The following is a 26843-nucleotide window of genomic DNA, read 5'->3' as shown; positions in this document are numbered from 1 at the left end:
GGTGAAGAAGTGAGAGTAATGTGAAACCGCACTCAATTCCCTAATCCGATAAAGTGCTCTCGCAGCCAGGCCACTGTGGACCATGTGACGACAGCGGGCACATTTTCGACAAACAGTCCGGCCCACCTGGGTCGTTAAACACCGACGTTAAGCAGTAGATGAGCATTAGGCTACGACACAGTACCGCGCCGATGCTAACACGAACAGAAAACCGAATCCTACCATTACTCTGCAGTATGTTTCACCCTTTCATCGTGTCGTGCTCTTAGAGTGTTCCAAATTCGAGCACCATAGCGCTCGAGTCCGTCGGGAAAGGAGGAACCTGCCGCGGCACTTTTTTTTGTTTTGTTGTTTGCAGCGAGAGCCTTTTGCGGAGAAAACGGCGTCACTGTCAGTGTCGTTTGTCGCAGCAGAAAACTACCGTTTTGACGTGTTGGCCGTTGCGAATTCTACACTGGAGGAGCGGGAGCGTAGGCTCTCGAGAATGCATACTGTCGCATTTGTAATGTCGGATGCATGTGGGCATTGGAGCTGACACTCTCTTGAATCTTGTGGCTCAGGAAGCTCTTCCCCCAGCTACAAGGTTCTGGAGAATGGGCATTCAGGAGTACGTGTCATATATGTACTATCGGCAGAAAAGGTGTAGGGATGCGGATGTACGGAAAAAAAAATTATTTTAGTGCCGTCACGTAAGCTAATCGCTCGAAGTGATGATGATGGGGACTTGTATTTTTCATCCGCTGGTAAAAATACCAAACGACTAGTTCGAGAGGGAACGCCACAATAATTTTTTTTCCTAATATAAACGCACCCCAAACACTTCTGCTTCCGATAGTACCTGCGATCCAGGCTGGCAGTTAGCTCTCTTTTGGAAGAGGGGAATACGGTACGATATTGAGGTGTCTCTGGCATCTTTTTTTTTTCCCCTTCTTGAAAACGGTGGCGTACCTAAAAGAACTGTGCTGGAACAAACTGCTACATATCTTCCTTTTTAACCTTAAAACAGAACAGTGTTTCGTAAGCTGCTGGGAGATCCTCTTTTCTGGAAGGGCAATGTTTTTGTCCATTCTGCTGACAGCAATATTATTCTAAATGATCGTGATGCAGGCGGAACACCGATACAAAAGAGACTGAGAGCTGGGCCCTCTTTGGAAGAGCTGCATATGCTCGTCGAGACACGGCACAAAGTCGGCCTCTCACAGCCCCTATACCGGCGCGCAATCCTGTACCGCCGCTCGTTCCCACCCGCGAGGTTGTGGGTGTGCGGTGCGGTTGACGAGAGGTGCGGCTGCTCAGAGGCGGCTTACTCCACACGCATCCAGTCGCACTAATCAGATGAGGTGCCGCGCAGCCCCAGCGGCAAGAACAAGGTTAACCCCGCGTCAGCTCAACAGCCGGGCGCCCGCATTGTCCGCTCGCTTGCACGAGGCGTCGTTGTTCGCACACCGGCAGCGACGGGCGCGCGCTGCGTCTCCGGTGGTGATAGGTTGCCCTATACCGCCGTTTTCTCGTTCATCTGTGCATGCGGCTTCACTTGTGCTTGGGCCGTTCGCTTTTTTGTCACACAACCGCACGCGCAAATGGGAACGTTTCGGCTGTATGACATGTAAATAAAATAATGGTGGTGGTTTGGATCCGAGGATGAGAGTACCGAAAGAGCACAGCAGACCCTGCGTTGATATGACGTAGCTGCTGGAGCTCTCATGAAACTACCGTCTGTTGCGTTTATCTCCAGCCACTGCATTCAACTAGGGACAAACGTCACCATTCCTCCTGTAAGTTAGTTTCGCTAGTAAACCTGGCGAACAGACGAACCGCCTTCATTCTCAGTGCTCCATTCACGCTGTTGTGTGGTGTCGCCGTAAACCTTTTAAGCCATTGAAGAACTCCTAGAGCTCTGAAGACCGGTCGGGGAACTCCCACTGATAATGCGGCACGCCACCGGGGAGCGAGCAGGGTATACTGGGGCGTAAACAATCCTAGACTGCGGCGCGACGCCGGAGTTAGTGCTAACCCCGCGTAAATGCGGTGTACCGTGCAGGGCGGGTGGCCTTCTTTTGAGACCCTTGGTCACGCGCGATTGTTGTGGCAGGGCCTCCGAGTACCAATAACAGCTCACGGCCGCTTGCCTCGGGTGAAGCTGAGTGGAAAGTGCGAAGACAGATGGCTAGTGTACTCGGCTTTCTTTTTTTTTTTTGGTTTCTATCGTCCTCGTGCTAAATTACAGTAATTCTTAAGTCATTATCCAACACCTTGGATGTGTCGCCATTCGCATGATTGCTGCTTCCAAGATTTTACAGAAAACATCCTTTCTAATGGGCATACCACGATTGTAGAATGACACAAGTGTCCAGATCTTCTGTCATGAAAGTGAAGCAATGCACATCTGGACTTGCACGATATTTTTTTTTTTTTCATTTCTGCAGTGCAAATAGGTTATACAAGCGCGAGCTATCACCAAGAGCGCTCCAGACGCTCGAGCGCCCTTTGAGCAAACACAACCAAGTGACGTCGCGCTTGTAACATTCCTTGCGCATTATGAGAGGGAAAGGGAGCCTCAAAACAGCCCTTTGTTTTTTGTTACTGCTGTTTATACTTCTTCGTAGCATCCCCATTGGAATTGATTATTCGAACTTTTCCAAATGAAGCGTTCAATTTGTTCTTGGACGGGAATCTGTCGCTCGCTCTTGGTAGATTTTGCGACATTGCGCTGTCGATAACTCACCTTAGTTGTGGCGGTTAGAATGAGGCTGCGAAGGAGCCTTCAAGGCGCAGTCTTGTGCGGAGTGGAACAGCCTACGTACGCTAGCAGCCTTACACGGGTCTGACAGGACCTGGAAAAGAAAGAAGTCCGAGTGGCTCTTTAAGTAAAGCGCGCAAGAAAACCCTGGCACTTCAGTAAATAAAACTGAAAAATAGGGCATTCGACTACAAACAAAAACAAAGAAGGGCACCCGCGTTAAAATAATCCAACCGGAAGAAAGCCCGAAGGAGTGCGGAAGCAGGTGCGCTGCTCAAGCGCTCGGTGTGCTTTCGTGAACAATGACTTATAACGCGCAATGTAGAACCTCGGTCTGTGTTAAAACCAGGGCCCGCTGGACACGTCAGATAGAAGGGCGCGTGTGGGTGCTCAGCGTGCGAGGTGTTTCTCCACTCGAAGACAGGTTCATTGCTTTTGCAAGTTATACGTGATACTGCTTAGGAACTTATCGCTTTCTCACGCTGTCAAGAAAATATGCTCGCGCTTTTTTTTACCGTCACCGTGACTTAGAGAGAGAGAAAGGAATTTTAATGAGGGAAAGGTGGAGAGGTCGGCCGGTGGTAACATGGCCCTGGCCTGCTACTCCACACAGGGGAAAGGGAAGAGGAGGAAAAGGAAAGTGCGAATGAAGGCTGATGATGGCATAATACAATGAGTTTTTCGGGTGATGTCTACACACACACACCACACACACCACACTGGCTGGCACTCGCATCGCGGTGAGTAGACGCACATAAAACTCATAAAACTGGTGTCAGCAATACAAACACCGACACATGTCATTAACCATGTAGGTTGTGCACAGGCGGTCACAGACGAGTATCCCGGCCTGTTTCACACAAAAAGTTGAGCAGGGCCTTTGTCACACGGCACCAATCAGAACGTCTCGTCCTGGCGCCCAGAAGAGTTTCCTCAGAGAGGGCAAAACGCATGTCTAGAACACGCTCTGAGCGTGTTTCGGGCGTAACACGCGATAACTAGCGATTAGATTTGGTTAAAAGTGGTCTGGATGTAAACATGGGCTGTTAAACTCATAGAATTTCATCGTAATTTTTTGCCTTCTTGGTTGCAGCGGCTTTGGGAGCTCCGGAAAGCAGGGTTTGGTTGTTCTAGGCATGTGTTTTGCCCTCTGTACTTTACAACAATATATTCCCGCTTATTTCACCGCGTAAGCCCATCGTAACAGGTGGTATGGTATGATACGGTACGGTACGGTACGGTACGGTACGGTACGGTACGGTACGGTACGGTACGGTACGGTATGGTATGGTATGGTATGGTATGGTATGGTATGGTATGGTATGGTATGTGAGGTTTTACCGAAGCTGAACATGAGGGCTCTGACAGACACCATAGTGGAGAGCCCTGGATTAATTCAGACCACCTGGGGATCTTTAACTTGCGCTGACATCGTACAACACATGGGCGTTTTTGCACTTCTACTCCATATAAATGCGGCCGCAACGGCCGGGATTCCCGGGATTCCACCCCGCGACCTTGGTCTCGGCAGCCGAATGCTATGCACAATGAGCCACCGTGGCCGGTCGTCGTACCAGGCATTAGGTGTGATAAGCATTATACTAGGGCGTGTATAGTTTTATCAAGTTACTGCGAATAATTACATAGAGCAATTGAGAACATAGACGTGCTTGGAAAGAGCAGCTCTTTTGTTAAAGGATGAAACACAAACTTACTTGACAAACATAGAACGAAGTCAGCGAGTACACGTCGATCACGTACCGCGAAAGCAGCAGCTGAAGAACAAGTGTAATTGCACACAGCGTCCGCATGACAGGCGTACAATAACACTGAAGAACCTCTCGAGACAAAGTTATCGGTATCACAGCTGGACCAAGCCCAACCGCGATAAGATAGCATTCGCCCCTCATTGTGGTACAGAAGGTGAAACAGCTAAAGCAGTGAGCACGTAACGGCATTCAGCTCCAAAAATGTACTTCGCTTGCGCATGAGCAAACGACATATTCGAAAATTACACGTCACGAACAAAAACTTTCTCGCATTTTTTTTTTTCGTAGAACGGTTTGATTTACTGGGGTTTAACGTCCCAAAGCGACTGAGGCTATGAGAGACGCCGTAGTGAAGGGCTCCGGAAATTTCGACGACCTGGGGTTCTTTAAAGTGCACTGACATCGCACAGCACACGGGCCTCTAGAATTTCGCCTTCAAGAAATTCAGCCGCCGCGGCCGGGATCGAACCCGCGTCTTTCGGGCCAGCAGCCGAGCGCCGTAACCACTGAGCCACCGCGGCGGGTTTTGTAGAACGACACGCTTCTAAAAAGAGCGTGCTTAACTAATACAATGAAGTAATGTTTTCTAGCAGTTGTAAAATGAAGCAATAAAAAAAAAGCTCAAAGGATAGTGACAACTGTGTAAAGCGAGACAGCGACAGCTTTTGAGGTATTACTCTCCCTTCTCCCTCCACGGTAACCAATCTCCGAGCACTTCCCAAGACAACCTCCACCCGGTTGCGCATTCCTGCGCTCTCGCAATGCCCTCCTCCTTACATGGTAGCCACCTTCCAGATGGTTACGGCGTTAACCAGCCACCGGTTACAGCAACTACTACTATTACTGCTGCATCGACGCGAAGCCTAAGAAGCCCTTTCTTGTTGTTAACCGCCCTGGTTAACAACTGTCGCTGTAAAACATAGCATGCATGTTCGCTTTCCATTCGTGACGAAAATGCTAACTACAGAAGCCGGAACGTCCCGATGATGCACTGAACAGCGTGATTCACAGTGAAAGCTGTTACGAACTCTTTATGAGCCTACCGGCGTATGTTCCAACCGTTGAGATTTGCTTTTAAGATGTAAAAAGAAATTAGGAGGGGTGCACTAGTTAGCGGTGCAAATAGCCCAACCTCTCTTTTTAAGTCAGTATAATACGCTTAAACGAATCCTACAAGAGAGAATAGATTTAGAATTCAGAAAGAAAAGAAAGCCAGGGTGGTAGCTTCAATCTTCTAACATTCTCTCCTTGTTTCGTTGTTTCCTAATCTTCCCTTGCTATTTTCACTTGTTTTGTATCTCTACACAATCGGACCAACAACGGCGGCAACATTGAGAGGCATCAACATCCCCCAGGAAAAGTGCCTTCAAAAAACGATGCCCGCTAGCGATGCAGAAAACTGTTCAGATTAAAGCAAGAGCAGCCTCGGAGAACAAATCCGCAGTGAAGGCCGCATAAGATATCGTTTGCTTCTGTTTTCCCATTTAAATGGTAATTCGCTAAAAGCAACAAATTGTGGCGCTAGAGACGTAAATACGTCAGCGCTATCGTGTGTTGTGACCAACCTTTCTGCTGAACCGTCACTAAATTTTTCAGTAGGGTACCTTCTGCTGCAGTCCGATGCTTTCTTTTGGTGAACCACGAGCCACGCCGTATAGTGCAGGGCTCGCAGTTCATTCGAGCAACCTGAGGTTCGTAACGTGCATTGCGTTGCCAGTGCTCAAGCGATTTTGCATTTTGCCTCTAATGAAATGCTGTCGGGTCCTACCTCGCGACTTCTTTTGAGTAGTACCGTATTTACTCGCATAATGCTCGCACTCGCGTAATGCTCGCACCCCCCACATTGGCTATCAAAAATTGGGAAAAATTTTTTCCCCGCATAATCATCGCATCCCCAAAATTACTGCCGCGAGCCGTCTGCTTGTCGTAGCGGTCGCCATCTATTGACCGCGGCTACAACTACCGTATTTAGGTGATTCTAAGCACCCCCTTTTTTTCACGATCGCGATCCCAACGCGATGCCCAAACTGAGAGGGGGTGCTTAGGTTCGAAAAATCTAAACTGACTTTTCTAAACAGGAATTTCGAACGCCTTGGATGCGACTGAGGACCACCTGGTGTGGGACGACGAAGAAGCATCGGAAGATGAAGAAACCGATGCCGCAGAAGCCAACGATTCCAGTGTCGACACGGACTCTGATCAAGAGTAGAATTGCCTGATAGACGTACGCAACGCGAGTAGTGACGGGAGGTTGCGCGCGGCAAATAAAGTGTTTAGCAGCTTGAGCTTACGTTCACCTTGTACTTTCATAACGAAGGTAAGTTCCGCTTGAAAGTAATGTTTTCGCTATATTTACAATAGCGGACCTGACAATCCCGATCTCGCACCCATTCATCTTTTCATTTAACACTCCGAAACATTTGCTTGAAAATTTTCCCCGCATAATTATCGCACCCCCAAACTTCGCGTTGATTTTCAGGGAAAAAAAGTGCGAGGATTACGCGAGTAAATACGGTATAACTCGTAACCACTGAACCACCGCGGCTGCAGCTTTCGAGCATACTTAGTCCAGTAGCCCGTGTGCGCAAGCGACCTCTTGCATACGCCCCTGCAGGCGGAAATTTTAATAATTCGCTATAAATAATTCGTATCATACTTGTGCACACATCATACTTACATCACACATACATACATCATCACACATCATACGTATCATACATCATACTTGTGCGCAAATATTATGCAGTCCGCAGGTGGACAGCTGATAAAATCTTGTTAGCTCAGAATCTTTCGATTTCAGCAGTGCAAACGCGGGCTGTACAGCAAGGTTTATAGGAATATATGCACAAAGAGGCTGAAGCCGAGAATCTCGACCGCATATCAATTGTTCGCATGCAGCGCGTTGTGCAAAAGGAGTTCTCACCGCTGAACCGGGATCAGACGTGCACAGTCTCTCAGTTTCCATACTATTGCGCTGTCGCCCGAGCTGCGAGCTCCCCATGTGCGCAAGAGCTCGGAAGAACTTGTGGTTTGAACGGATCAGGTGTCGCGAGTCGGACGACGAAAGCGATGCCTATATCAACGTACGCTAGACTACTCGAAGATGTGTCGAAAATCCGCAAAAAAAAAAAAAAATGTGTTCCGTGTAAGCCGGCTCCCACAAATTCCGAATAGCAGCAGCAAGAGACACGGGGAAACTATCAGGCATAGGAGACGAAGAGCAAGACGCGGAGAAGGTGTTTACGGGTGTAAAACCTATATAGCCGCTGAAAGAAGAGGGCGCTGACAAGGCGGAATAGCATCCCGAAAACTGTGTGGGAATACAGTGACCTTTCACCAGGTGCTGTGATAGTAAGGTATAAGATGATGGCGAGGAAAAGCGTTATACAAGTGAAGTAGTGAAATTTTTGAAGAGATAATGGCGAAATTAACAGCCATTACGGCCTCTTATAAAAGATTTGGCCGCCGTTAAGATACGCAATAGAGCATGCAGTGTTAGACTTCCCATTATACAGTGAAACGTCTCACGCTAAATTAATTTCCAAACAGCCAATTTTCAGAAATATAAATTCCTTCCCCACATTTCATATTCAGTAACTGGAGAGCGTACGTCCCTTTTTTTTATGACAACAGAAAGCCCAGATGTCACTACAGATGCGCTTTTTTCTGCATGCGGAAAACACACTACGAACTAACTTTGCAGCAATAGTGGGTATACAAGCTCGAGGCGCGCAAGAAACTAGCGACGTGCTTACAAGAAGTAAGTGCTGCTGCAGCAAGTCACAGTCCCGAAAGCGTGACAACCCAGAAGATCGCGGTGAATGCGCTCAACTGTTCGCACGTTAAACCGCGACAGAGCGCAGCCCACCTGTCTGCGTGCTGCGAAATATGCTCGCCGAAATATTTCATCCGGGACATCGAGACGCTTGCCCTTCGTCTGTCGCCGCAACAGCACTTTTTACAAGTGGCGTTAATTAACATACCAGGTGTTTCAAGGAAGACGTTAAGTAATTCTCAAAAGAAGGTTTTTTGAGGTAAATATATGGCTTTTTCAGCATAGTATTACCAGTGTTGCCGGATATCAGAAAACCAGTGAATCGTTTTGAGTAGTAAGCTGGTCAACTAATTATTAATAGCTATCCTTTAGCTATTACCCGCCGCGGTGGCTCAATGGCTACGGCGCTCGGCTGCTGACCCGAAAGACGCGGGTTCGATGCCGGCCGCGGCGGCTGAATTTCTTGAAGGCGAAATTCTAGAGGCCCGTGTGCTGTGCGATGTCAGTGCACGTTAAAGAACCCCAGGTGGTCGAAATTTCCGGAGCCCTTCACTACGGCGTCTCTCATAGCCTCAGTCGCTTTGGGACGTTAAACCCCAACAAACCAAACCAAACCAAACCTTTAGCTATTAGAGTTAGGCGCCCAGCTGCAATTAGAGATTTGTAGCCGGTCGTTAGCAATAGCCATATTATTTCTCAGAATTTAGAAAACGCGATTACCCTTGGCGCTGTGGCTCGACAAAATTTGGCTTTTTCGACTAGTTACGTGCACTTGAAAGGTTGCTTTACTTGCATGCTTTACGAAAGCGCATGTATTTTGGCGCGATGTAGCCAAATGTAGCCTTGAAACGCCTAATAATGTCACGCTACTTCGCAATGACATGGCCGACATGGAATTGGTTCTCCATTTTTCTTTTTTTTTCACACGCCAACTTCGTGGTTGGACAGTCGCAAATTGGAACAATCAGTGAGCTAATAGGCCCTGCATCGATCTCGGTCCCACACGCATTATTCCGCGCACTTCGCACCGAGCGACACGCGTGCCTCATCACTCGCCTATTGTGCCTGCAGCGGTATTCGTCGTGTGCTGGCGAAACCCGCGATTCTTCAATGGACGGCGCCCGTCCACGACTTAGTGGTGGGCCGAATCAACGCAGCCTTTTTCGCCGGGGAATACGATTTGCGGTGCAGGCCCGCCGAAGGCTCGAGCCGAGGCGCGTTTTCTGAGGAAAGACGGCTGCGTCGCATCCGACACAATACTGACCTTGTATGAATGCCGACTGAAACGCCCACGCGTCGCGCTCGCCGTTCAAGTCCGGTCGCGTGAATAGATACCAAAGCCTCCCGGCGCACACCCCCCCCCCCCTCCCCCTCCCCCCTCCTTCCCGCAGAGCTCGCTGGCAGTCCCGTAAGGGAATATTTCGTGCGCTTGCTCCAGCGAATCTTCGCCGCGCGACGTCCAGCATATGAGATACGGAACCCGCGTGGGCAACTAGTGATGCCTGCCGAAGCAGTGAATGCGTCACAAACGGGAAAAAACTCTGCAACAAAGACTGGAAGCATTTCCTTTGTATTTCCGAGCGCAATAAAAAAAAAAGAAAGGGGGCGGAAGAAGCAAAGAGAGCCACAATCAGCTCCCACTCCAAAGGGCGCATCTTTCGTTTTCGTTTCCTCTCTTTTTTTCGGTATCGACGCGACGGGCATAAAACATTCCTGAAGGTAATGAAGCGGCGATATCCTGCGGCAAAGTTCCCCCGCATCGCGAAAAGGAGTGCTCCGCGTCGCCATAACGAGAGCAAACGAGACGAAACGAGACGCCGTAATTGGACGTTCCGGAAGGGGGCACTACAGAGGGCAGGAGGACCCTTTATGTCGCGCAAAGAGAGACGCGCCGCAGAACTGGTGGTGGTGGTGGGCGTCGCTCCCGGGTGAACTGACGTGCCACCCGCGGAGGTGTACACGCAAAGGGTGCCAGGTGTCGCTGCTGCTGCTGCTACTGCTGCTGCTATAGGCCAGCCGCAGTCCTCCTACTGGGCGAATCGGCGCTCAGGCGGTTTCACAACTATTCGCTACCGGCACGGAGCCACGAAAACACATGCCTACACATCTACGATGTGGTGCACGCGAGATCCCAGAAAATGGACAAGATGGGTCGGCATTCCCGTTCCGGGCGACGATAAGGCGGCGAAAAAAAAAAAAAGAATCGGGGCTTGCTTATGTCCACACATTTATCGCTGAGGCGGCCGCATGCACAGCGGTACCTTTACTTCTAAATTTGCAGTTTTCCCCTGTAAATTAGCAAATAGCAAAGTAAACGCTGCTGTTTCAACGTCTCCTTACAAAATATGCGCACCCACATGCACCGACGAAACAAGGAAAACCTTGTACGCGAAGGGAAACTAGAGCAGCTCTGTCACCTCGTTTGCAACCGAGTTTTGTTCGCTGCGTCTTTCCGCTGCAGAGCCGCGTGCACTCTCAAAGCTTCAGCCAAGAGGCCAAGAGGCATGACAGGCAAATGCGGTCAACGAGTCGATGGCACCACGCTAATGACGACTTTCGTGAAAGCCTGTATGCTGTCGCGTTAAGTTCGTTGCTGTAAAGTGCGCACTTAGCGGGCCGCGACACTGTGCAGCCGGAGATGCTCTGCCCAAAACTCGAGGAACGGCAAACGAGAACGGATCCATCTGTGATAATAGCTGACAAGCTTTCTTCGGAATATATTACAATATCGCAAACTCCATACAGTGCTGATGTATGATCATTATCATGATGAAACAACGAAGCTGCTGTAATTTGGCCCATTTGATATTCACTTTTACTTTGAACCCCAAGATACCGTTTGGCAGCAGGAAGCCGCGAAACATGTATTCGGCCTCCTGGTGTTTGTAAGCGAAGTACGCCGCACGTAACATCGTGCGCAATATAAAATGGAACATCTGAGCGCTTACCGATGCAGCCCAGTCACACGCCTTTAAAAATTTCAGGCAGTCCCCGTCGCGCATGTGTGTCCAACGTTTTGCAAAACAGAACGCTATGGTACTGCCGAATGGCTCGTTCATCGTGTACTATCATGCTTAAACTTGGAGGCGCTGTTCTGTTCTTAAAAGTGAACGCATGACCCATCGCAAGCGCGTAGGGGCGTACCTTATTTATTGAAGAACCAGTGGCGTGAGATCAAAGTGTTCCCGTTCTCATCGCCCGAAACAGTAACTTATGCGAGAAATGACGCGGAAGCGCCAGGCTTAATCCGCGCGAATATCAGGCAGTCAGCTGACGCATACGCTTGCCCACAATGATGCAAAGCTGGACGGGCCGAATATGCGGTCCGCGTGGTGCTTTCTTCGGGCCCTCCGTTTTCGACAGGAGCGCCGGCCTACCGGTCGGCCGTGGCGTAAGAGATGAACGGGAAATCGGACCAAGGGGTGTCATTAATAAAGACAAACTGTCAAGGAGCCCACCAGAGCCATGGGCGTTTTCGGTTTGCCCCTGGCATCGATTACTTCGTGGGATGTGAATCAGGCGGGGCAACTAGCACGGGAACCATCTGTCTCTAGGTACCCTCAGAGCTGGACGTTTCTCCCGTTCACTTTCTCCGCTTATCTCCCACCACGCCGCGTTACCCGCTATTGTCGGCAGAGTGGCCTCATGAGCGGACTAACCAGCGGCTGGAGGACAGCGATTTGAAACAGAGCAAGGAGACTGTGTTGGCCGCGTCGAGAGTTTCGAATTCCTGCCCGTTCAGCTAAGAAAAAGAAACACGCCATCGTTTTTTCGCTGATCATGTGGCAGAGCTTACATGAACATATACAATCAGCGTAATATGAAATGCGAAGAGGATAATTGTAACGTGAACAGAAGAATGCCAAAATATTAGCGGCTGGGGAAGAAGTACAGGTGGTGTCCGCTGAAACTTCCACGCTCCGGTTTTCGTGTCATCGAAGTGAAAATCAAGTCTCCCCCACCTAAATGTCTTCGTTTTGCTATTTCCGCTTAAAGAGCAAAAAATAAAACAAAAATGACAGAAAATATGCGACTTCTTGAATGCCGGAAATCATTCGCATGCTTCTCTTGGAGTGAACAACGCTATAACATCGTGCATAGGAAGGAGGGAGAAGCAATGGTCCTGACTAGAAGAGCTAAGAAAATTCTTCACAGAAGCCTTGAAGCCACATGGTCTCCACCCACACAATGAAGCCACTGTTCTTGTAGTCGGTCGGGAAATGTAATTTACAGAAGGCAATGCCTGCAAGACTCCGACGCAGTGGTATAATTTGACATCATCAGTCTCCGCTGATGAGCACACGGCACGATGACAGCTACATATTGCGCTACTTGTAACGTAGGCTACGGTTGGTAATGTACCGAATTGAACCGATTTGAATTGTTCTCTTGCTACAAATGACGTTTCATAATTTAATTTAGTGCTCTCATAACACCTTTTCAAGGGGAATAGTTTGGCGCCGCCAAGTGCTAAGTGTGCAAAAATTATAGGTCTAATCCGTGCTACGCCTAGATTACCCCACTGCAGGAATACATGCATGCACCTTAGTGTTTAAGCATACTTAAAGAGATGTTATGCACGCGACGAGCCAATCAGACACACCAGAACTGTCGCACTCGAAGAGAGTGATGCCAACAAACATGTGCGAGCGCGGACAAGAGGACGTGCGGCGGAGTCAAAGAGCGCGTGCTCGAAGGAAATAAAGAACGCATGCAGGGTATGTTGCTGGGCTAGTTGGTTCTTGTCAGACATCATGTAATCACAGCGCTTGCAGACTAGGACACTCACACAACTACGCTGATATGTGTGTGTGCCCTCTCTGTGTCCTCGTGTGCAAGCGTTGCGATTCCATGAAAGAACGCATCCCAAAGAAACGCACTCTGCACGCCCGTTCCAAAAGCATAAAAAGCTGAAACGTTCTCAAGGAGTCATTGGTAATCTCTTGAGGATATCGTGAATTCATAAGCGGATAAAATTTCTCTCTCGAGTAGTGTTGCCTTCCTCCTTGTTCTTCGTCGCGTGCGAACTTAGAACCAGTTTCTAGCAACGCTCTTCTTGTTATTGTCACACTTATTGCAAACTAACTATTACATAAGGTAAATTAAGACAAAATAAGAAGATAAGAAGTTTATTCAGACAAGTACAAGTCTGGGAGATTGGCGAAAAGGCAGTGAGTTGCCTGCCAAAGCGCCATGCCCTTTTACACCCCCAAAATTTGGCACTCAGCAAGTGCCCCTTTGCATACGCTTCTATCACCTGCATTCCATGTGACCGGGGGGAGGGGGGGGGGGGGGCGGGCTAATGGTGGCACCTAGGAGGATATATCCTCCTAAGGTGGCACCTGTTGCTGCCGCAATCGCTTGGGCGGGCGTGGTTGCTGCGAAGTGTTTATTTTTGAAACCTTTTCTTTGGCACCTGTTTCCATCAACTGCCTCCTGTCTGCACGCGGCAGTAATAGCGGCGCAGTTAGAGATAGTCCTTATATGGTGGTGTGGATGGAGGGACGGACAAATATCCGCGCACAAAGACAGGTGAAAACGTCGCCGTTAAATGCATCCCTGCAAGAAAAAAAAAGAAAGTGCAGGGGTCCCAACCTGTGCGCTGCTCTTTGACGATTCATTTGAAGGGAGACTTTCGCGGTCACCATTGCAAGAATCCTAGCGACCCAAATGCACATATTCATCCATGCGTACTCCCAGTATGAAGACCACACCCAAGAAAAAGGCAGTGTGAACAATGCGGACTGTGAACTCGAAGAGGCCATTCGAAGAACCGTTATTATAGCGAAGGCACCTCGTTCTGAGCGGAAGAGAAAAGAAGAATCACGAAACTATAGCTTTTAATGCTAAGCTTGTAAGCCGCGCTGGACCTCGAGAATTCATATCCGCAAAGCATTTGGAATGTAAAGCAGCTATTACATGCGCAAATGGCGCTACTACACTGTGTCTGCATTCACCGGTACGGTTGCATCGCAAGAGAATTTGTTTTAATGCATAATTCACGCTCACGCATATTTTCGGAAGACCGGAATGTAGGTACACGTCGTGTCGAATATGAGTAGCGCTTGGAGTACCGCACGTCGTTGCTTGGAGAAATATCTCATGCGCACTGATGCGAACAGCCCGCTGTACGGCCGTGGTTTGTTCCGCCTCTTCCCTTCTCCTTTTTATTGTTTCCTATTTGTTTAAATGGACGAGGCGGAGGAAAACACCTCAAAAAGCAGCTTGACATCCCCCCCCCCTTGCACCGCTTAGTGTTTGAAATTGCTTTTTTCTTTTCGGCAACTGAAGTCGTCCTCATTCTGCACGCACGTTTTCGCGTTTTGCCGTCACTGAAGTGTAACACTTGAGCTATCTGGTTGATACGCAGTTTTTTTTTGTTAACATTGGTCTCACGGCGATAAACACGCGCGGGCGCGCTAGAAAGCAAAACATGCAGTGTTTCTGCAGTGTAGCGCCGCAGACGGTGATGGAATGCAAAAGCTTTCATGAGCACATCACTGAGCTCGAAAAAACCGAAACGCGACGGCAAAGCGCTCTACGGCGTGTTCCAGAGAACGCGAGTGGCACGGGAATGCGAAAAGGATCGAGGGAGACGATGTTAAAGGAATACTGAAGCAAAATCTGAAGAACGGAAGAAAAGAAATGCTAAAAATAGATTCTCAGAACGGGACTGAATCGAAATGCGCTCGTCAGTTTGCACATTTTTTCAGTGGATGGTTTTATTTTCGACGTTTTTTCCGACGAGGTGAAAAGTGTGACGTCATGCCACCCTCGTGCGACAACTAATCGGTCGCGGTCACTCGAAGCGGAATGTAGCACTGCCGGAGACCCTCATCAGCAACAGGAGCTTCACCAGCGACGAGTGCACCTCTGAGGATGCGGAAAATTTGCACCAACAAAAAAAAATAAGTGCTAACGGCTAACAGCCATGTCCGTCAAGCTAAGACGTACAACCGGAGGAAGCGGGCGTGCCGGTCAGGCTGTCGGGACCAGCTACGTGGCAAGCGTTTGTTACGTGTACGCATCGTAGAACTGCAGGAAAAGTTAAAATAACTTAAATAACGTATAGTCAAAATAACATCCTACGCAAACAATGGTGCAGAGCATGCAACCTCTTAGCATCACTGTTGCAGAGAGCAGAAATTCGTTTCTCAGTGTTAAATTCTTGACTAAAATCGACGAAACATGTCGCGCGGTTGCATGCATTAGTGGCGTGGACGAGATGTCAGAGCCGCAGCGACTGCGGCCACCGCCTTAGAAGGAGCAGGCAGATCGAACATTGTTTTTGGACTAAGATTCACGATATTTCTAACGCACTCAGTTCAATGAAATCTAGCACTGTTTTGAATCACTTTTGCACTTTTGGCAACAAACGTTATAGAACTTTCATGCTAAATGCACCAGAACGAGAGTTTCATCTCCTTTCCGCGACCACACGCTTCCGACTCCACCAAATTTTTAGTTTCGATGTGAGCTAAGAATTTGTTTGGAAATGGCAGACTAGAGAAAATTCCATCAAATAATAATAAAACTTAGGAATCGTCAAGCCGCCAAAGCCACTGAAATAGACCGGCACTATATTCTCTTCGGTGGTCTCGGGTGAGCGTGGGTTTTCAGGAGCAGGACTGTATGGCCAAAGGGGTCTCTAGCTTGCTGTCGCTCACGAGAAAGCGTAGATACCAAGTTACGTTGAAGGGAAGAGCTTCATACAGAAGAAGCCTATTTTAAACTGCTGCACGATGTCCTTCCTTTTTTTACTCCTCACTAGATAGACAAAGCGCCCCAGAGAGATTCGAAGCGCTTCGATCTCAAGTTTCTTCTGCTGCACATCGTGATCTCTTATTTGCTGTTATTGTTGGCCTTACAAAAGCTGGTTCGTTAGTTAGGTAGTCTTCTCCTCATGACTACGCGTATCTGCTTCTTCGGGCACGGCACCAAGCCAGTTACCTCGACCACCCCGTAGCCCCAGTCTCAACACTGTCCTCCTGTTCATGCCTGCCTCGTTATAGGGACTGATCTAAGCACTGCTTAAACCTCTGCAGCCATGAGACAAAAGATTCTCTAAAGGTAATTTTTAGCACATCTGAGCAACTGTGCAGCGTTGAAGCACACATTTCGGGCACAGCCCCTGCACCTCAGCTCAACGGCTGACTGTACGATGCAGTCACTGCACGGAAGCACTGATTTCGCGCAACACGAAGCTTCTCCAGGCGTGGCTTCTGTGGTGCTCATGGAGACGCGAAACTCAAGATACTGAGAAAGACGGTCCTCACTCGATATTTGACGCGCAGGAGAGCCGCACGAGTCCTAAGGAATCAACTGCCTTTGAATAAACCTCACCTGCGCCTAATATAGACCAAACGTGGAGCAAATGCGAAAACATCGGTGCATTCATTTACATTACTAATGTGCAACATTTCCTCGTGACGTCACGTGTGCACCGTTCGTGTCAGCAAAACTATATTTTCTTGTTTAGTGAAGCAACGCCTCCTTCCTTCACGAACTACAATGCGCATGCGCGCCAAGCACTGAAAGTTGAGTTCCTTCTGGTACAAGTGAACCAAGCCCCGCTGACCCGCTTTTCAGGGCCATATTTATTTATTTCAGATACTCTAGACCACGTATGGTCCTTGCACGAGGGTCACATTCAATCATTTAACAAGAAATGACAAGCATATACAGATATAATAGCAGAGAAAAACAAATAAGAACAAAAAAAATATTTCCGATATTTTCTCACCTGCAAGGCCTCAAAAATTTCACGTGCCTTTTTGTCTTTCGCATCGCCGATTATCTCGGTATGCTTGAAAAGCGGTGAGCATTTTTTGCCGCACGATTTTTTGCATGGGAACAGACATGGAAACAAGAAATAAAGACTGGATCAAAACCTTTGTCATCTGCCCTGGGGAGAGGCAGTACAGGTGAACCAAACAAAAAAAAAAACAACCACGAGGAAATGGAAAGTGCGGGCGCTTCTTCAAAAGGACCTCCCCCGAGATCCTGCATGACTATAGCCAATCGGTGCAACTACGAGGGTGATTTAAAAGCTAAGGTAACAACTGCGTGCATGGAAAAGCTTTATTCAAGAGGCAGATGTACTGATACTCAGCAGTATGTCACTGGAAACACAGCTGTTCAACATACGTACCGGGTGTTTTAGTGAACGCTTTCAGAAATTCCTAAAAATAGCTATCGAGTTCAAAATGCAAAAAAAAAAACATCTTATCAGAAACAAACAGCCAGTCGAATGTCAGTTATTTTTAAAACCGAACTATTTCATTAGTTAAGATTTAATAAATTTAATCAACAAAACAGAGATGGCTAGTGCCAGTTGCGACGTCGTAGCTTCGGAACAGCTGACGCGACGTCAGTTTCTGAAGCGGAGAAACAGCCTTTCTTTAAAGCTCAGCAACACCTGGAAATCCGGCGCCTTCTCCGGCGGTGAAGCTAAACAGTGTGCATGACGTGTAATAACAATAGTGCAGGCACTACGAATTCGGCCCCGTGTGCACTGTCGCACGTCACTAGTCCATGCTGCATTAGCACCAAGCTTCCTACCAGCCTGACACGCTCAGTTTCAGTTTCGTGCGGAAAAAAGCGCCGGATTTTCTGGCGCTGCAGAGCTTTAGAGAACGGCTTTGCCTTCGCTTCACAATTATGGCATAGTCTTGTCCATGGCTTCGAACTCCTTCGAAGACTTTGTTAATTAAGATATCATTTTGTAGAGCGTAGTCAATTTGCGACATCATTAGGATGATATTTACAGGAATTGATACCCGCCGCGGCTGACAGTCTTTTCCTGAAGAGAGTTCGTTTTTTTTTTAACTTCTAATTCCCTATTTTTTCGAAACTGCGGAAACACCCGGTTTAGTCGCAATGCTTGCTCAAACATTGGTTCCAACGGTACAACAAGGCATCGTTGCCTGCGTAGAAGTGTGCGTCAAGGACATAAAGCTACGTCATGACGCCTTGCTAAATTTCTGTATCACTTATGCACGTGCGTCGACAATGTCTCTGAAAAGATGGAAATCCCTGGGTGCAAGGTCGGAACTTCATGAATTTGTACTCAGCCTAAACAGTAAAAATGTATTTTACCCGTCAGGACATTCACCAGCTTAATAAGGAAATGCGGACACCGATCGAAAAAGCAAATTTCGCTTTCCAAGCTGCAGCATACAATTAGGAAACAAATGACCACAAATACACCACGGTTCCGAACTGCTGAGTGAGTGCCGTGGAACTCGTGATCAAGTGCGAGCGAACAAAACTTCCACTGTCGGCGCATAAGGGTCACTTCTTGTCGTATCTTCTGCAGAATTCACCCGTATGACTCTTTTTCGTTTTCGTATAGAATCAACCATCCCAAGCGAAAATGCCCCGGAATGACAAAAGGATAACTGCATTTTTCTTTAGTAACATCCCGAAACGTTCACGCAGCGTGCACAACTCCTAGTGATTAAAAAAGTGGCGAGCGTCATCCCACTTTTTTTTTTCCTAGGCAGAAAGCAGTTGCAATCTGTCGAGGTGCTTTTTATTCTGAAAGCTTGCGTGGTACGCCAAACGCAAAAAGCTCCTAGTTTGTCAAACCCACTGTGCCTTGTTAAAATGATTTCCTTGTGCAGGAAAGCATTAACGCAGTCATCGTGATTTTTCATTTCCAAACAGGATGCGAACGAAATAAATACAACGAACAAAATACGGGCGCTTGGCGCCAGGGAATAAAGATAAAGGGAAAGTATCAGCGCCGCTCTAAAAAAAATGCTGTTACACTATTTCTCTACGCTTCTCCCCGGCTTTGGAGCTTTAGAACATCAACGTTTGTTTTATTTGTACGCTTGCAACAAACTATTCCTCTGTTCGAGCGCACCGACGTACACTGGCATGTTTTGTATTTGCCTCTGTGCCTCACACCCGGCCATTGCGAGATAAGCCCTCCAGCCGCTCAATAACAGCGCAAGGAATAGCAACATACCATGGTGACACCGGCGTCTGGCAATTCAGCCAAACAGCGTTTATCCCGCGTTTGCGCATTAGCCATGCAAAACCAGAAAACTACAACACAGCGCCTAGATTAATGACTGCTGCGCAACGGAGTGGCCCAGATGCTCTTTTTTGCTCGTCCTTTTTAGTCAGAGGCTCGGTCCCGGGAACTGAGCTTAACATAGTTTATCTCGGCGTCAGTTAAGCTCTCGCGCAGTCAGCTCTAACGCCACGGGAAAGCGCTAGCCCGGGGAAGCGTTCTGAGCCTTCGGCTGTCACGAATTGTAAGGCTCAATGCAGCTGTTGAAGCGTTAACCTTGTAGCAACGAGAACGGTATAAATGGTGCTGCTGGAGTTGCTGCTGCTCCTTAGTGTTGTGGGTGATAATCGCAGGGAGCCAAATCCTGTATGCGCGCTTGAACTTCAAGTTAACTTTATGCATTTGAAAATTCACAAAATATTTAATAAGGCAATCTGTTATTCCTAACTGGGTAGTGCGTTCTCTTCTTCAGCAAATTACCCTTCATGAGCATAGGAAGTCGATCACAATTCTCGAGTGTTTTCTTTTTCCCTTCCGAAGTGGCTTTGCGCCTGTCCATGTTGTTCGTTCTGGAGTTTGGCCAGGTTTAGACAGAAAAACTTCCTTTGTTACCCAATTTCAGTTTTATGTCCAGAGTGTTTCGCAAACTTTGCAGCATGCTTCAGCCCTGCCTCAGTAATACACTGGAAGTTCGTCTCACACTAGCTGCTTATTTCACGCTTGTGCCACTCATACGGACTTGTACAGAATATAAATCTCCTCCCCACCACCCACCCACTCCCTATTATTAAAACTTGAGTGCGTCTACGTTCTGATAGCCAGCGCACAGTTCAGCATTCATCTTCCTGAACAGTACTCCGCGTTTTTTCACTTCTCTCGAGAAGCTTTGCGTGACTTTCCCTAACCAAAAACCGCTGAATACTGAACAGTGCGAAGAACAGGTGTTTCGGGAATGAATGATTAAAAAAAAACCGTGAATGTTTTTACGAAAACTAAAATATTCATGCAGCTTTAACCATGCACATTAACAGCAAAGAAGCGTAAGTCTGCACTCACAAAGGTTAAAGGAGGCACATTCAAACAAACCAAAACACGGCGGTAAACGAAACAACTGCCCTGACCCATCTTCTAACATTAGCGTTTCGGGGCGAAATGTGTATGCGCGCTTGTCTGAACTTTTCGGCAGAAAAATGTCAAAACCATGTCCCTAGTACAGAATGATATATCACAGCACTGAGCATTTATTCAGGCTGGCAGCTTTCTTTGCGAGAGCACCATTCTTTCCGCGGATGTGTACTTTCCTTCCCTTATTTATCTGCTCTTTGCCAGCACAAAGCATGGTGGCAAGGCTTCACGGCATCCATTTACTCGCTCCTCTTTTGCTGAAAGGGGGCTTATTTCATGAGGCAGACGTTAAAAGAAACAAAAACTGTAAAACATGTTTGTGAACTACAGAGCTAGAAGGTAAGCAAAATGACGAACAAAGCTGAGGCTCATGTTATTTACATCCGTTTAGCAAGCAGCCTTAGGGTAAACAGGACATAATTTTTCGCGAAATACGGGGAAGCTTCAGCTGATGTGACGCACAGACACACGACGATATATGCCCTATGAGCAACCGTGCAGCATATAGGTTGATGACGACCAATAAGCTATGATTACAGGGCAGTAGGAACGAAGAAAATAAGAAGCGAAAAAAAAGACAATGCATATGCGAACGAACAAATGAGAATATCGAGTTTTGTAGTAACGCAATTTTTTTTAGACGTCCAATATGAGACTAAAAATGCGCCTTGAAGGCTTCATGCCTTCAGACTGCCCTGTTTAACTACACGTGCAAGATTACAAATAAACAAAGCAGTGCATACTCGTTTTTCCTGCTTACGTGTACTACAGGGCAACACTGAGCCTACTAGGCAGAAGTTCCATGGAAGGGCTGTAAGTTAAATTCCGAGCTGGAAGTGCTCCATGCCTAAGTGCGTGCATGGTGTCAGATGTATCTTTGTAAAAGTGAGGCTCATCAAAGGATGATGGCAAAAGGAAAAATAAAGCTGAGCCGCCGTGGTGGTTCAGTGGTTATGGTGCTCGGCTGCTGACTTGAAAGACGCAGATTCGGTACCGGCAGCAGCAGTCGCATTTTAAAGACGGCGAAACGCTGGAGGCCGGTGTACTGTGTATTGTCAGTGTACTTTAAATATAACCCCATGTGGCTGAAATTACCTGGAGCCTTCCAGTACTGCGTCCCTCAACGCCTGAGTCGCTGTGGGACATTAAACCTATTAATCAAACCAAATATAAAGCCAATAAAAATTGATTAAACAGTTTAAAAGCTCTACTGCACTGCCCAATTCGCAATTAAAAAAAATATTGGCCCTTACACACTTTTTTTTTAGCTCGGCTCTTTTGTTTTTCATTGCTTCTTTTGCTCTCTACTTCCTACGTCCAACTGCAAGGGCTGAAGATTTGAAAAGTGTTCCCTTGTTGCGTTTTCACGAAATAACATGCCTCACTACATCGTACGTAAAGATGGCACAGCAGAAACCATAGTTTTCTTGGAGTAATCATGAATAGAAAGCTATCGTGGAGCCCCCATATTTTCTGCAAGAAAGCGAGACTGACAGCGATTTTTCACGTTCCCACCTTCCTCGGGAGAAAGTCGTGCGGTGTATGATCGACGATTTAGAGCAAATTATTCCTGGGCTTTCTTCGCTACAGTCGCCCTGGGCTAGGAAATTTGAGGAAAACAAACAAGCCATGCCTACAAAGCGTTCAAGCTCAAGATCTCTGGACCTTCCTAGGATTGCCTCTATACCGCAGCAACGGTACTAGTCGCCCAGGAGAATGAAGTCACTACCTACCAGGCAGTTGACGCCCTCAGGGCACGTATTCAACACTTCTCCCGGGTACCCCCTCACCATGTTGGTAGCCTTCCTATCACCAGGCTGCGCACAACATTCGCATAAACCATTCATACCCATCGCGCCGTTTTGCCGCCCCAGTTTACACCCGCCTCAAGATCATACTCTCCATTGTGGAGCCTGCACCAGCCGCGTGTGTTTCTTTCCATGCACGGCATCAGCAAGAAGATCGATTTATCGCCGACAGAATTATAAAAAGTCGCTCTTGAATAGTTGCATAACCACCATGGACACCAGATGCACTTCTTCACCGACGGCTCAGTGAACCCCATCAGTCCTTCGGGCTCCGCGGTCATCACCGTAGCGATCACATTGATCAGAGTTAGGACACCTCATCAGATTTCTCTGACGGGCGTAGAACTTACCGTTATTCGTGTGCCTTTGAGTATATCAGGAAAGCCCCTAGAAGTGGTCTGCTTTCACTGACTCAAAAAGCCTCCCTCCAAGAGTTACACGCCGCTTTTCGCCGTAGTGTCCACGAACAACTGGTCGCAAAAATTAGAGAGCCACTTTGCTCTGCGATTTATAACGACATTATATTATTTTCTAATGGCTACAAGGACACACCGGCATCGCAGGCAATCACCGCGCGGGCGGGGCCGCGCGAAATGCCCACCACGGTGGAGGTTGCTCGTCTATTGTCATTTCGAGAGCAGACGCAGCAGGAAGGCTTCGAACACTCGCACGGGAGATCACTCCTGCTTCGTGAAATTCCGGTGAGTTTTCGAACCCACGTCTACAACCCCTGGATCCTGACCTGAAGTCATGGCTTCCACTCGGCCTACCACAATCTAAATATGAATATGCCTATATGGGAGTAATAAAGAGAGCAAACTGTCCTCTAGCCAACTACCTTAGCCAGCTCCCTTTTACAAAAGCGAGTGCGCTAGAGGACAGTTTGCTTCCCTTTTACTCCTTTCTGTTTACGAGTGCACGGCGTGAAGCAACTTTACTGTTTAGCCTGTGGCTTGGTGCAGCAATCACGAATAGTGCTTTGTTTTCTTTTCGTTTACTCGAAGTCTTGCCATCTGGCATAAAAATCGGCAGTCGACAACCTAAAGTATGCCTTGGAGGCTGTTTTCGTCCAGAAACCTGAGCAGGCTCCTGCTCCTAGTGTTGTCGGTATGGCTGCCATATGTCATATGTAGGGCATATGCATATGCCGATGTGCCATATGCGCGTGCGACGAGATTATAAGCACACTTTCTTCCTGTATGCCCTGCATACAGTGCCGAAAGGCACTCTCTGCTGTACGCTGGAGCGTCTAGATCCACGCTCGTTCACGGAGATTTTCGGGCAGTAACTACGATGATCGTCGGCGGTAAAGGCCTCCCGTGCACTGCTGCGTTTCTTGAGAGCGTCGGGCCTACACGATAGGCTGCGTCTTTACCGTGCGCTTCTGACCTCATTTTGTTCTTACTCGCTTTTCTCCTTCATCTTTATATCCCCTCATCCCTTTTCCCCAATGCAAAGAAGCAAACCGTTTTGTTTTTCCCGTTAACCTCCCTATCTTTCCTCCCCCTCCACTTTTCAGTGAAGAGATGATCAACCCCATACTTCTTTTGCAAGCTTCACTTTTTCTTAAGTGAGAAATAACTTCCTGTCAATCTGACTAAATGTTGTGGTCTATAAGACGGTGTCTTTCCTCGGTTTCCACATGGAGGTAGAGACACGCACGTCGTTTGCTTCATAATTACACACAGATGTTATTTTGCTTCTGATTTTCTTTTCTTGTGCGCCGGCTGTCGGGCTGCTTTACACTACGCTTTAAGTTTCTTGTGGCCCTCCCTCTGCGTAATCAGATCTCCTTCCCTCCTTTCCACCCTTGCTTTGTTTTCTTTCAAGTTCCTAGTCTCTATTCTGGAAGACCTTGCACAACTATCTAATTTAACAATTATCTGAGACGCAGAGGCGGTTCTGCATGAATTTTTTAAGCACGAATTATGTGTTGTATTCTTCTACTGAGCGAAGTCTAACAGGGATATGGGAATAGTACTTTTTTAAACCAAATCGAATACGAACAGTGCAGCTTCGATACCGAGTGGAGTACGAATATTGTATGTAAAAACCGAACCGAATACGAATAGAACAGTGATAGAATCTAACCGAATACGGATCAAACAGTTGTTCTAATAATCGCTGAGTTTTGCGAATATTCGTACAAAATGAGCAAAGCTTTAAAGGCATAGCTTTAAAAAAAAACGGACACACTAATCTCCACTGAGGGGTCGCAACACGAACTCAGTACAGTAACTCTATGAGCGCTGACTTGCACGTACTGGAAAATTATCTTTTTCTATAGACGACGAAAGAGCTCCACAGGACATACGTATGAGCCGTGACCTCCGAGAATGGGCATCAAGACAGTGTTTTCTGACCTTGCTTGAACCCTGCCGCGTCGTCTAGTCTTTCAAGCCATGTATGAGCACGATCTCGCCATTGCTATTCACAGCCTGTTTACAAGAGGTAGTAAGAGGCCTGGATTGGGAACAGTTGAGCACCGTAGTTAGTGGATGTACTAATGTGCCACTCGCTGTTGACGCTGCCTTGCTAAGTTACTCAGGGGATGAACTGCAAAGCATGAGCATTAATGTGGACAGGCCGAGCAGAACGGTTGGTCGAAGAACTAATATGCACAAAACCAAAATAATGTTCGACAGCCTCGAAACGGAGCAGCAGTTTACAAATAATAGCGAGGCGCTGGAAGTGGTAAAGGAATATGTGTACTTAGGGCAGGCGGTGACAGCGGATCAGGACCACGAGAGTAAAATAACTGCAATAAGAATGGGGTGGAGCGTATTTGGCAGGTTCTTTCAGACAATGAGTGGTAGTGTACCAAATTTCCCAAGAGAAAAGTATGAGAACAGCTGTATCTTAGCTGTACTCATCTACGGGGCAGAAACATGAAGGCTAACGAAAAGCTTCAACTTAAATTCAGGACAATGTAGCGAGCTTTGGGAAGAAAAATGATAGGTGTGCCATTAAGAGACAGGAAGAGTGCAGAATGAGTCAGAGAACAAACGATGGATAATGACATCCAAGTCGAACCAAGAAGAAATTGGCTTGAACAGAACATGTAATACGAAGGCAATAAAACCGATGGTCGTTAAGGGTAACGGACTGGATACCAAGAGAAGGTAACTGTAGCAGCAGGCACCAGGAAGTTAGGTGAGCGGTTGAGATAAAGAAGTTAGCGGGGATAAGGTGGCCGCAGCTGGCACAGCGCAGGGTTAATTGGAGAGATAAGGGAGTGGCCTTTGTTCTGCAACGGGTGTAGTCAGGCCGATTATAATGACGATGATGATCATTATGAATGCCGTCACACGAACCGCGCGCGATTCTGCACACGATGAGAAGACACAAAAAGACTAAACATAGTATAGTGTCGGTTCCCGGACATGAGGGGATGAGGGGCAACGTGGCAGCAGACGAGTTAGCTCGAGGGTACGTCAGCCGAGCGGACTCAACACTTTGCACCACGGGCACATTTGACCCAGTTACCCCCACGTACTCAGATATACTCGATCATAACCGGGGTCAGCGGAAACGCTACCCAGCCCCACACAAAAGGCTCACCAAAGAGGAGGCGGTAGACTGGCGCACACTACAAACCGGTACCTACCCGCACCTGCACAAACTACACAAGATTTTCCCTACACAATATGCAGACGAATGTCCGTGGTGTCAGGGTAAACCTACACTAGAGCATGTCACATGGACCTGCCCCAAGGCAGACTCAGAGCCAATAATAAACAACTCGAGTGTCATGCAGTGGGAGCACTTGCTGGCCAGCGAGGACGAGGAAGCGCAACGATTTCTTGTACGCAGAGCCACGATGGCAGCAGTCAAGTGCGGCATCCTGGACCAAGGATCAACCACGGCGCCCAGTGACCCGTAAGGGTCAAGAACACTTTAAATTTATTAACAATAAAGTTTTTTTCCATTCCATTCGCGGTGCTGAGCGCTTCATCCTGCGCATCGCGGCAGGATAGTACGCGGCACAGGTGTGAGTTGTCGAAGAAAATTGCGGCAGTCCATATTGGAACCTTGAGCCAATTATCCCAAAAATAGTCGAAAAGTTGAGAACATATCTGATTCATTTCGAATCACTTTGAACATACAGTTTCTGATTATTTCAAATAGTTGAATACGAGGATATTCGACTAGCTATTCGAAATTTTCAAATATTCGTACACCCCTAAAATCTAATCATCTGTGGAGTTATGTAATAATCACTAGATTACATGAAAGATACGCATCGTAGCTTGCAGTTACTTCCGACACGAAATGAAGAAATCGCAGTTTTGTCAAGCGCACAAAAACCAAACAATTGACTGTCACTGTTATGAATGTGAGCGCGACAAAGAACAGGTTTTTTTTTTTTTTACTTCCAAGGGAAGTTTACATGCGGAAACAGATGAGATCAAGAAACACAGATAAAAATGAACGCAGCCGAGTACCAACATTGTGTTTAGTAATTGAATAAAAGTGTTATTTTTTATTGTAGGATCGTGAGTAGACCTCGGGAGGCAGCCGTACCTACGTGAAGCCTTTTTATGCCACCTTAGGCACTCCCTAAAATGAGTCTGTGCGAAGGCCATCTCATCCTCTGACTTAC

The 26843-nt window shown here is 47.5% G+C and overlaps 1 protein-coding gene across 4 annotated transcripts in view; it reads right to left on the bottom strand.

Moving 5' to 3' along the window:
- LOC149352431 (tachykinin-like peptides receptor 99D) overlaps nt 1–26843 on the bottom strand; it is a 578367-nt gene that overhangs the window by 372146 nt on the left and 179378 nt on the right. For 3 of the 4 annotated variants that reach the window (XM_089581602.1, XM_089581604.1, XM_089581605.1), the window contains exons 1-2: nt 4456–4561; nt 2726–2834 (exon numbers count right to left, since the gene is read on the bottom strand). The gene's annotated coding sequence lies outside the window, so the exon portion shown is untranslated. Of the gene's footprint in view, nt 1–2725; nt 2835–4455; nt 4562–26843 lie in introns of those variants that run through there. The other variant, XM_089581603.1, reaches the window with a different exon arrangement.

Source organism: Amblyomma mixtum, chromosome 3, assembly GCF_055824585.1.
Source record: "Amblyomma mixtum isolate Tamu chromosome 3, ASM5582458v1, whole genome shotgun sequence".
Taxonomy (NCBI): Eukaryota; Metazoa; Arthropoda; class Arachnida; order Ixodida; family Ixodidae; genus Amblyomma; species Amblyomma mixtum.
Note: the sequence above shows the minus strand (reverse complement) of the source record. Positions and strands in the feature narration are given on the sequence as shown.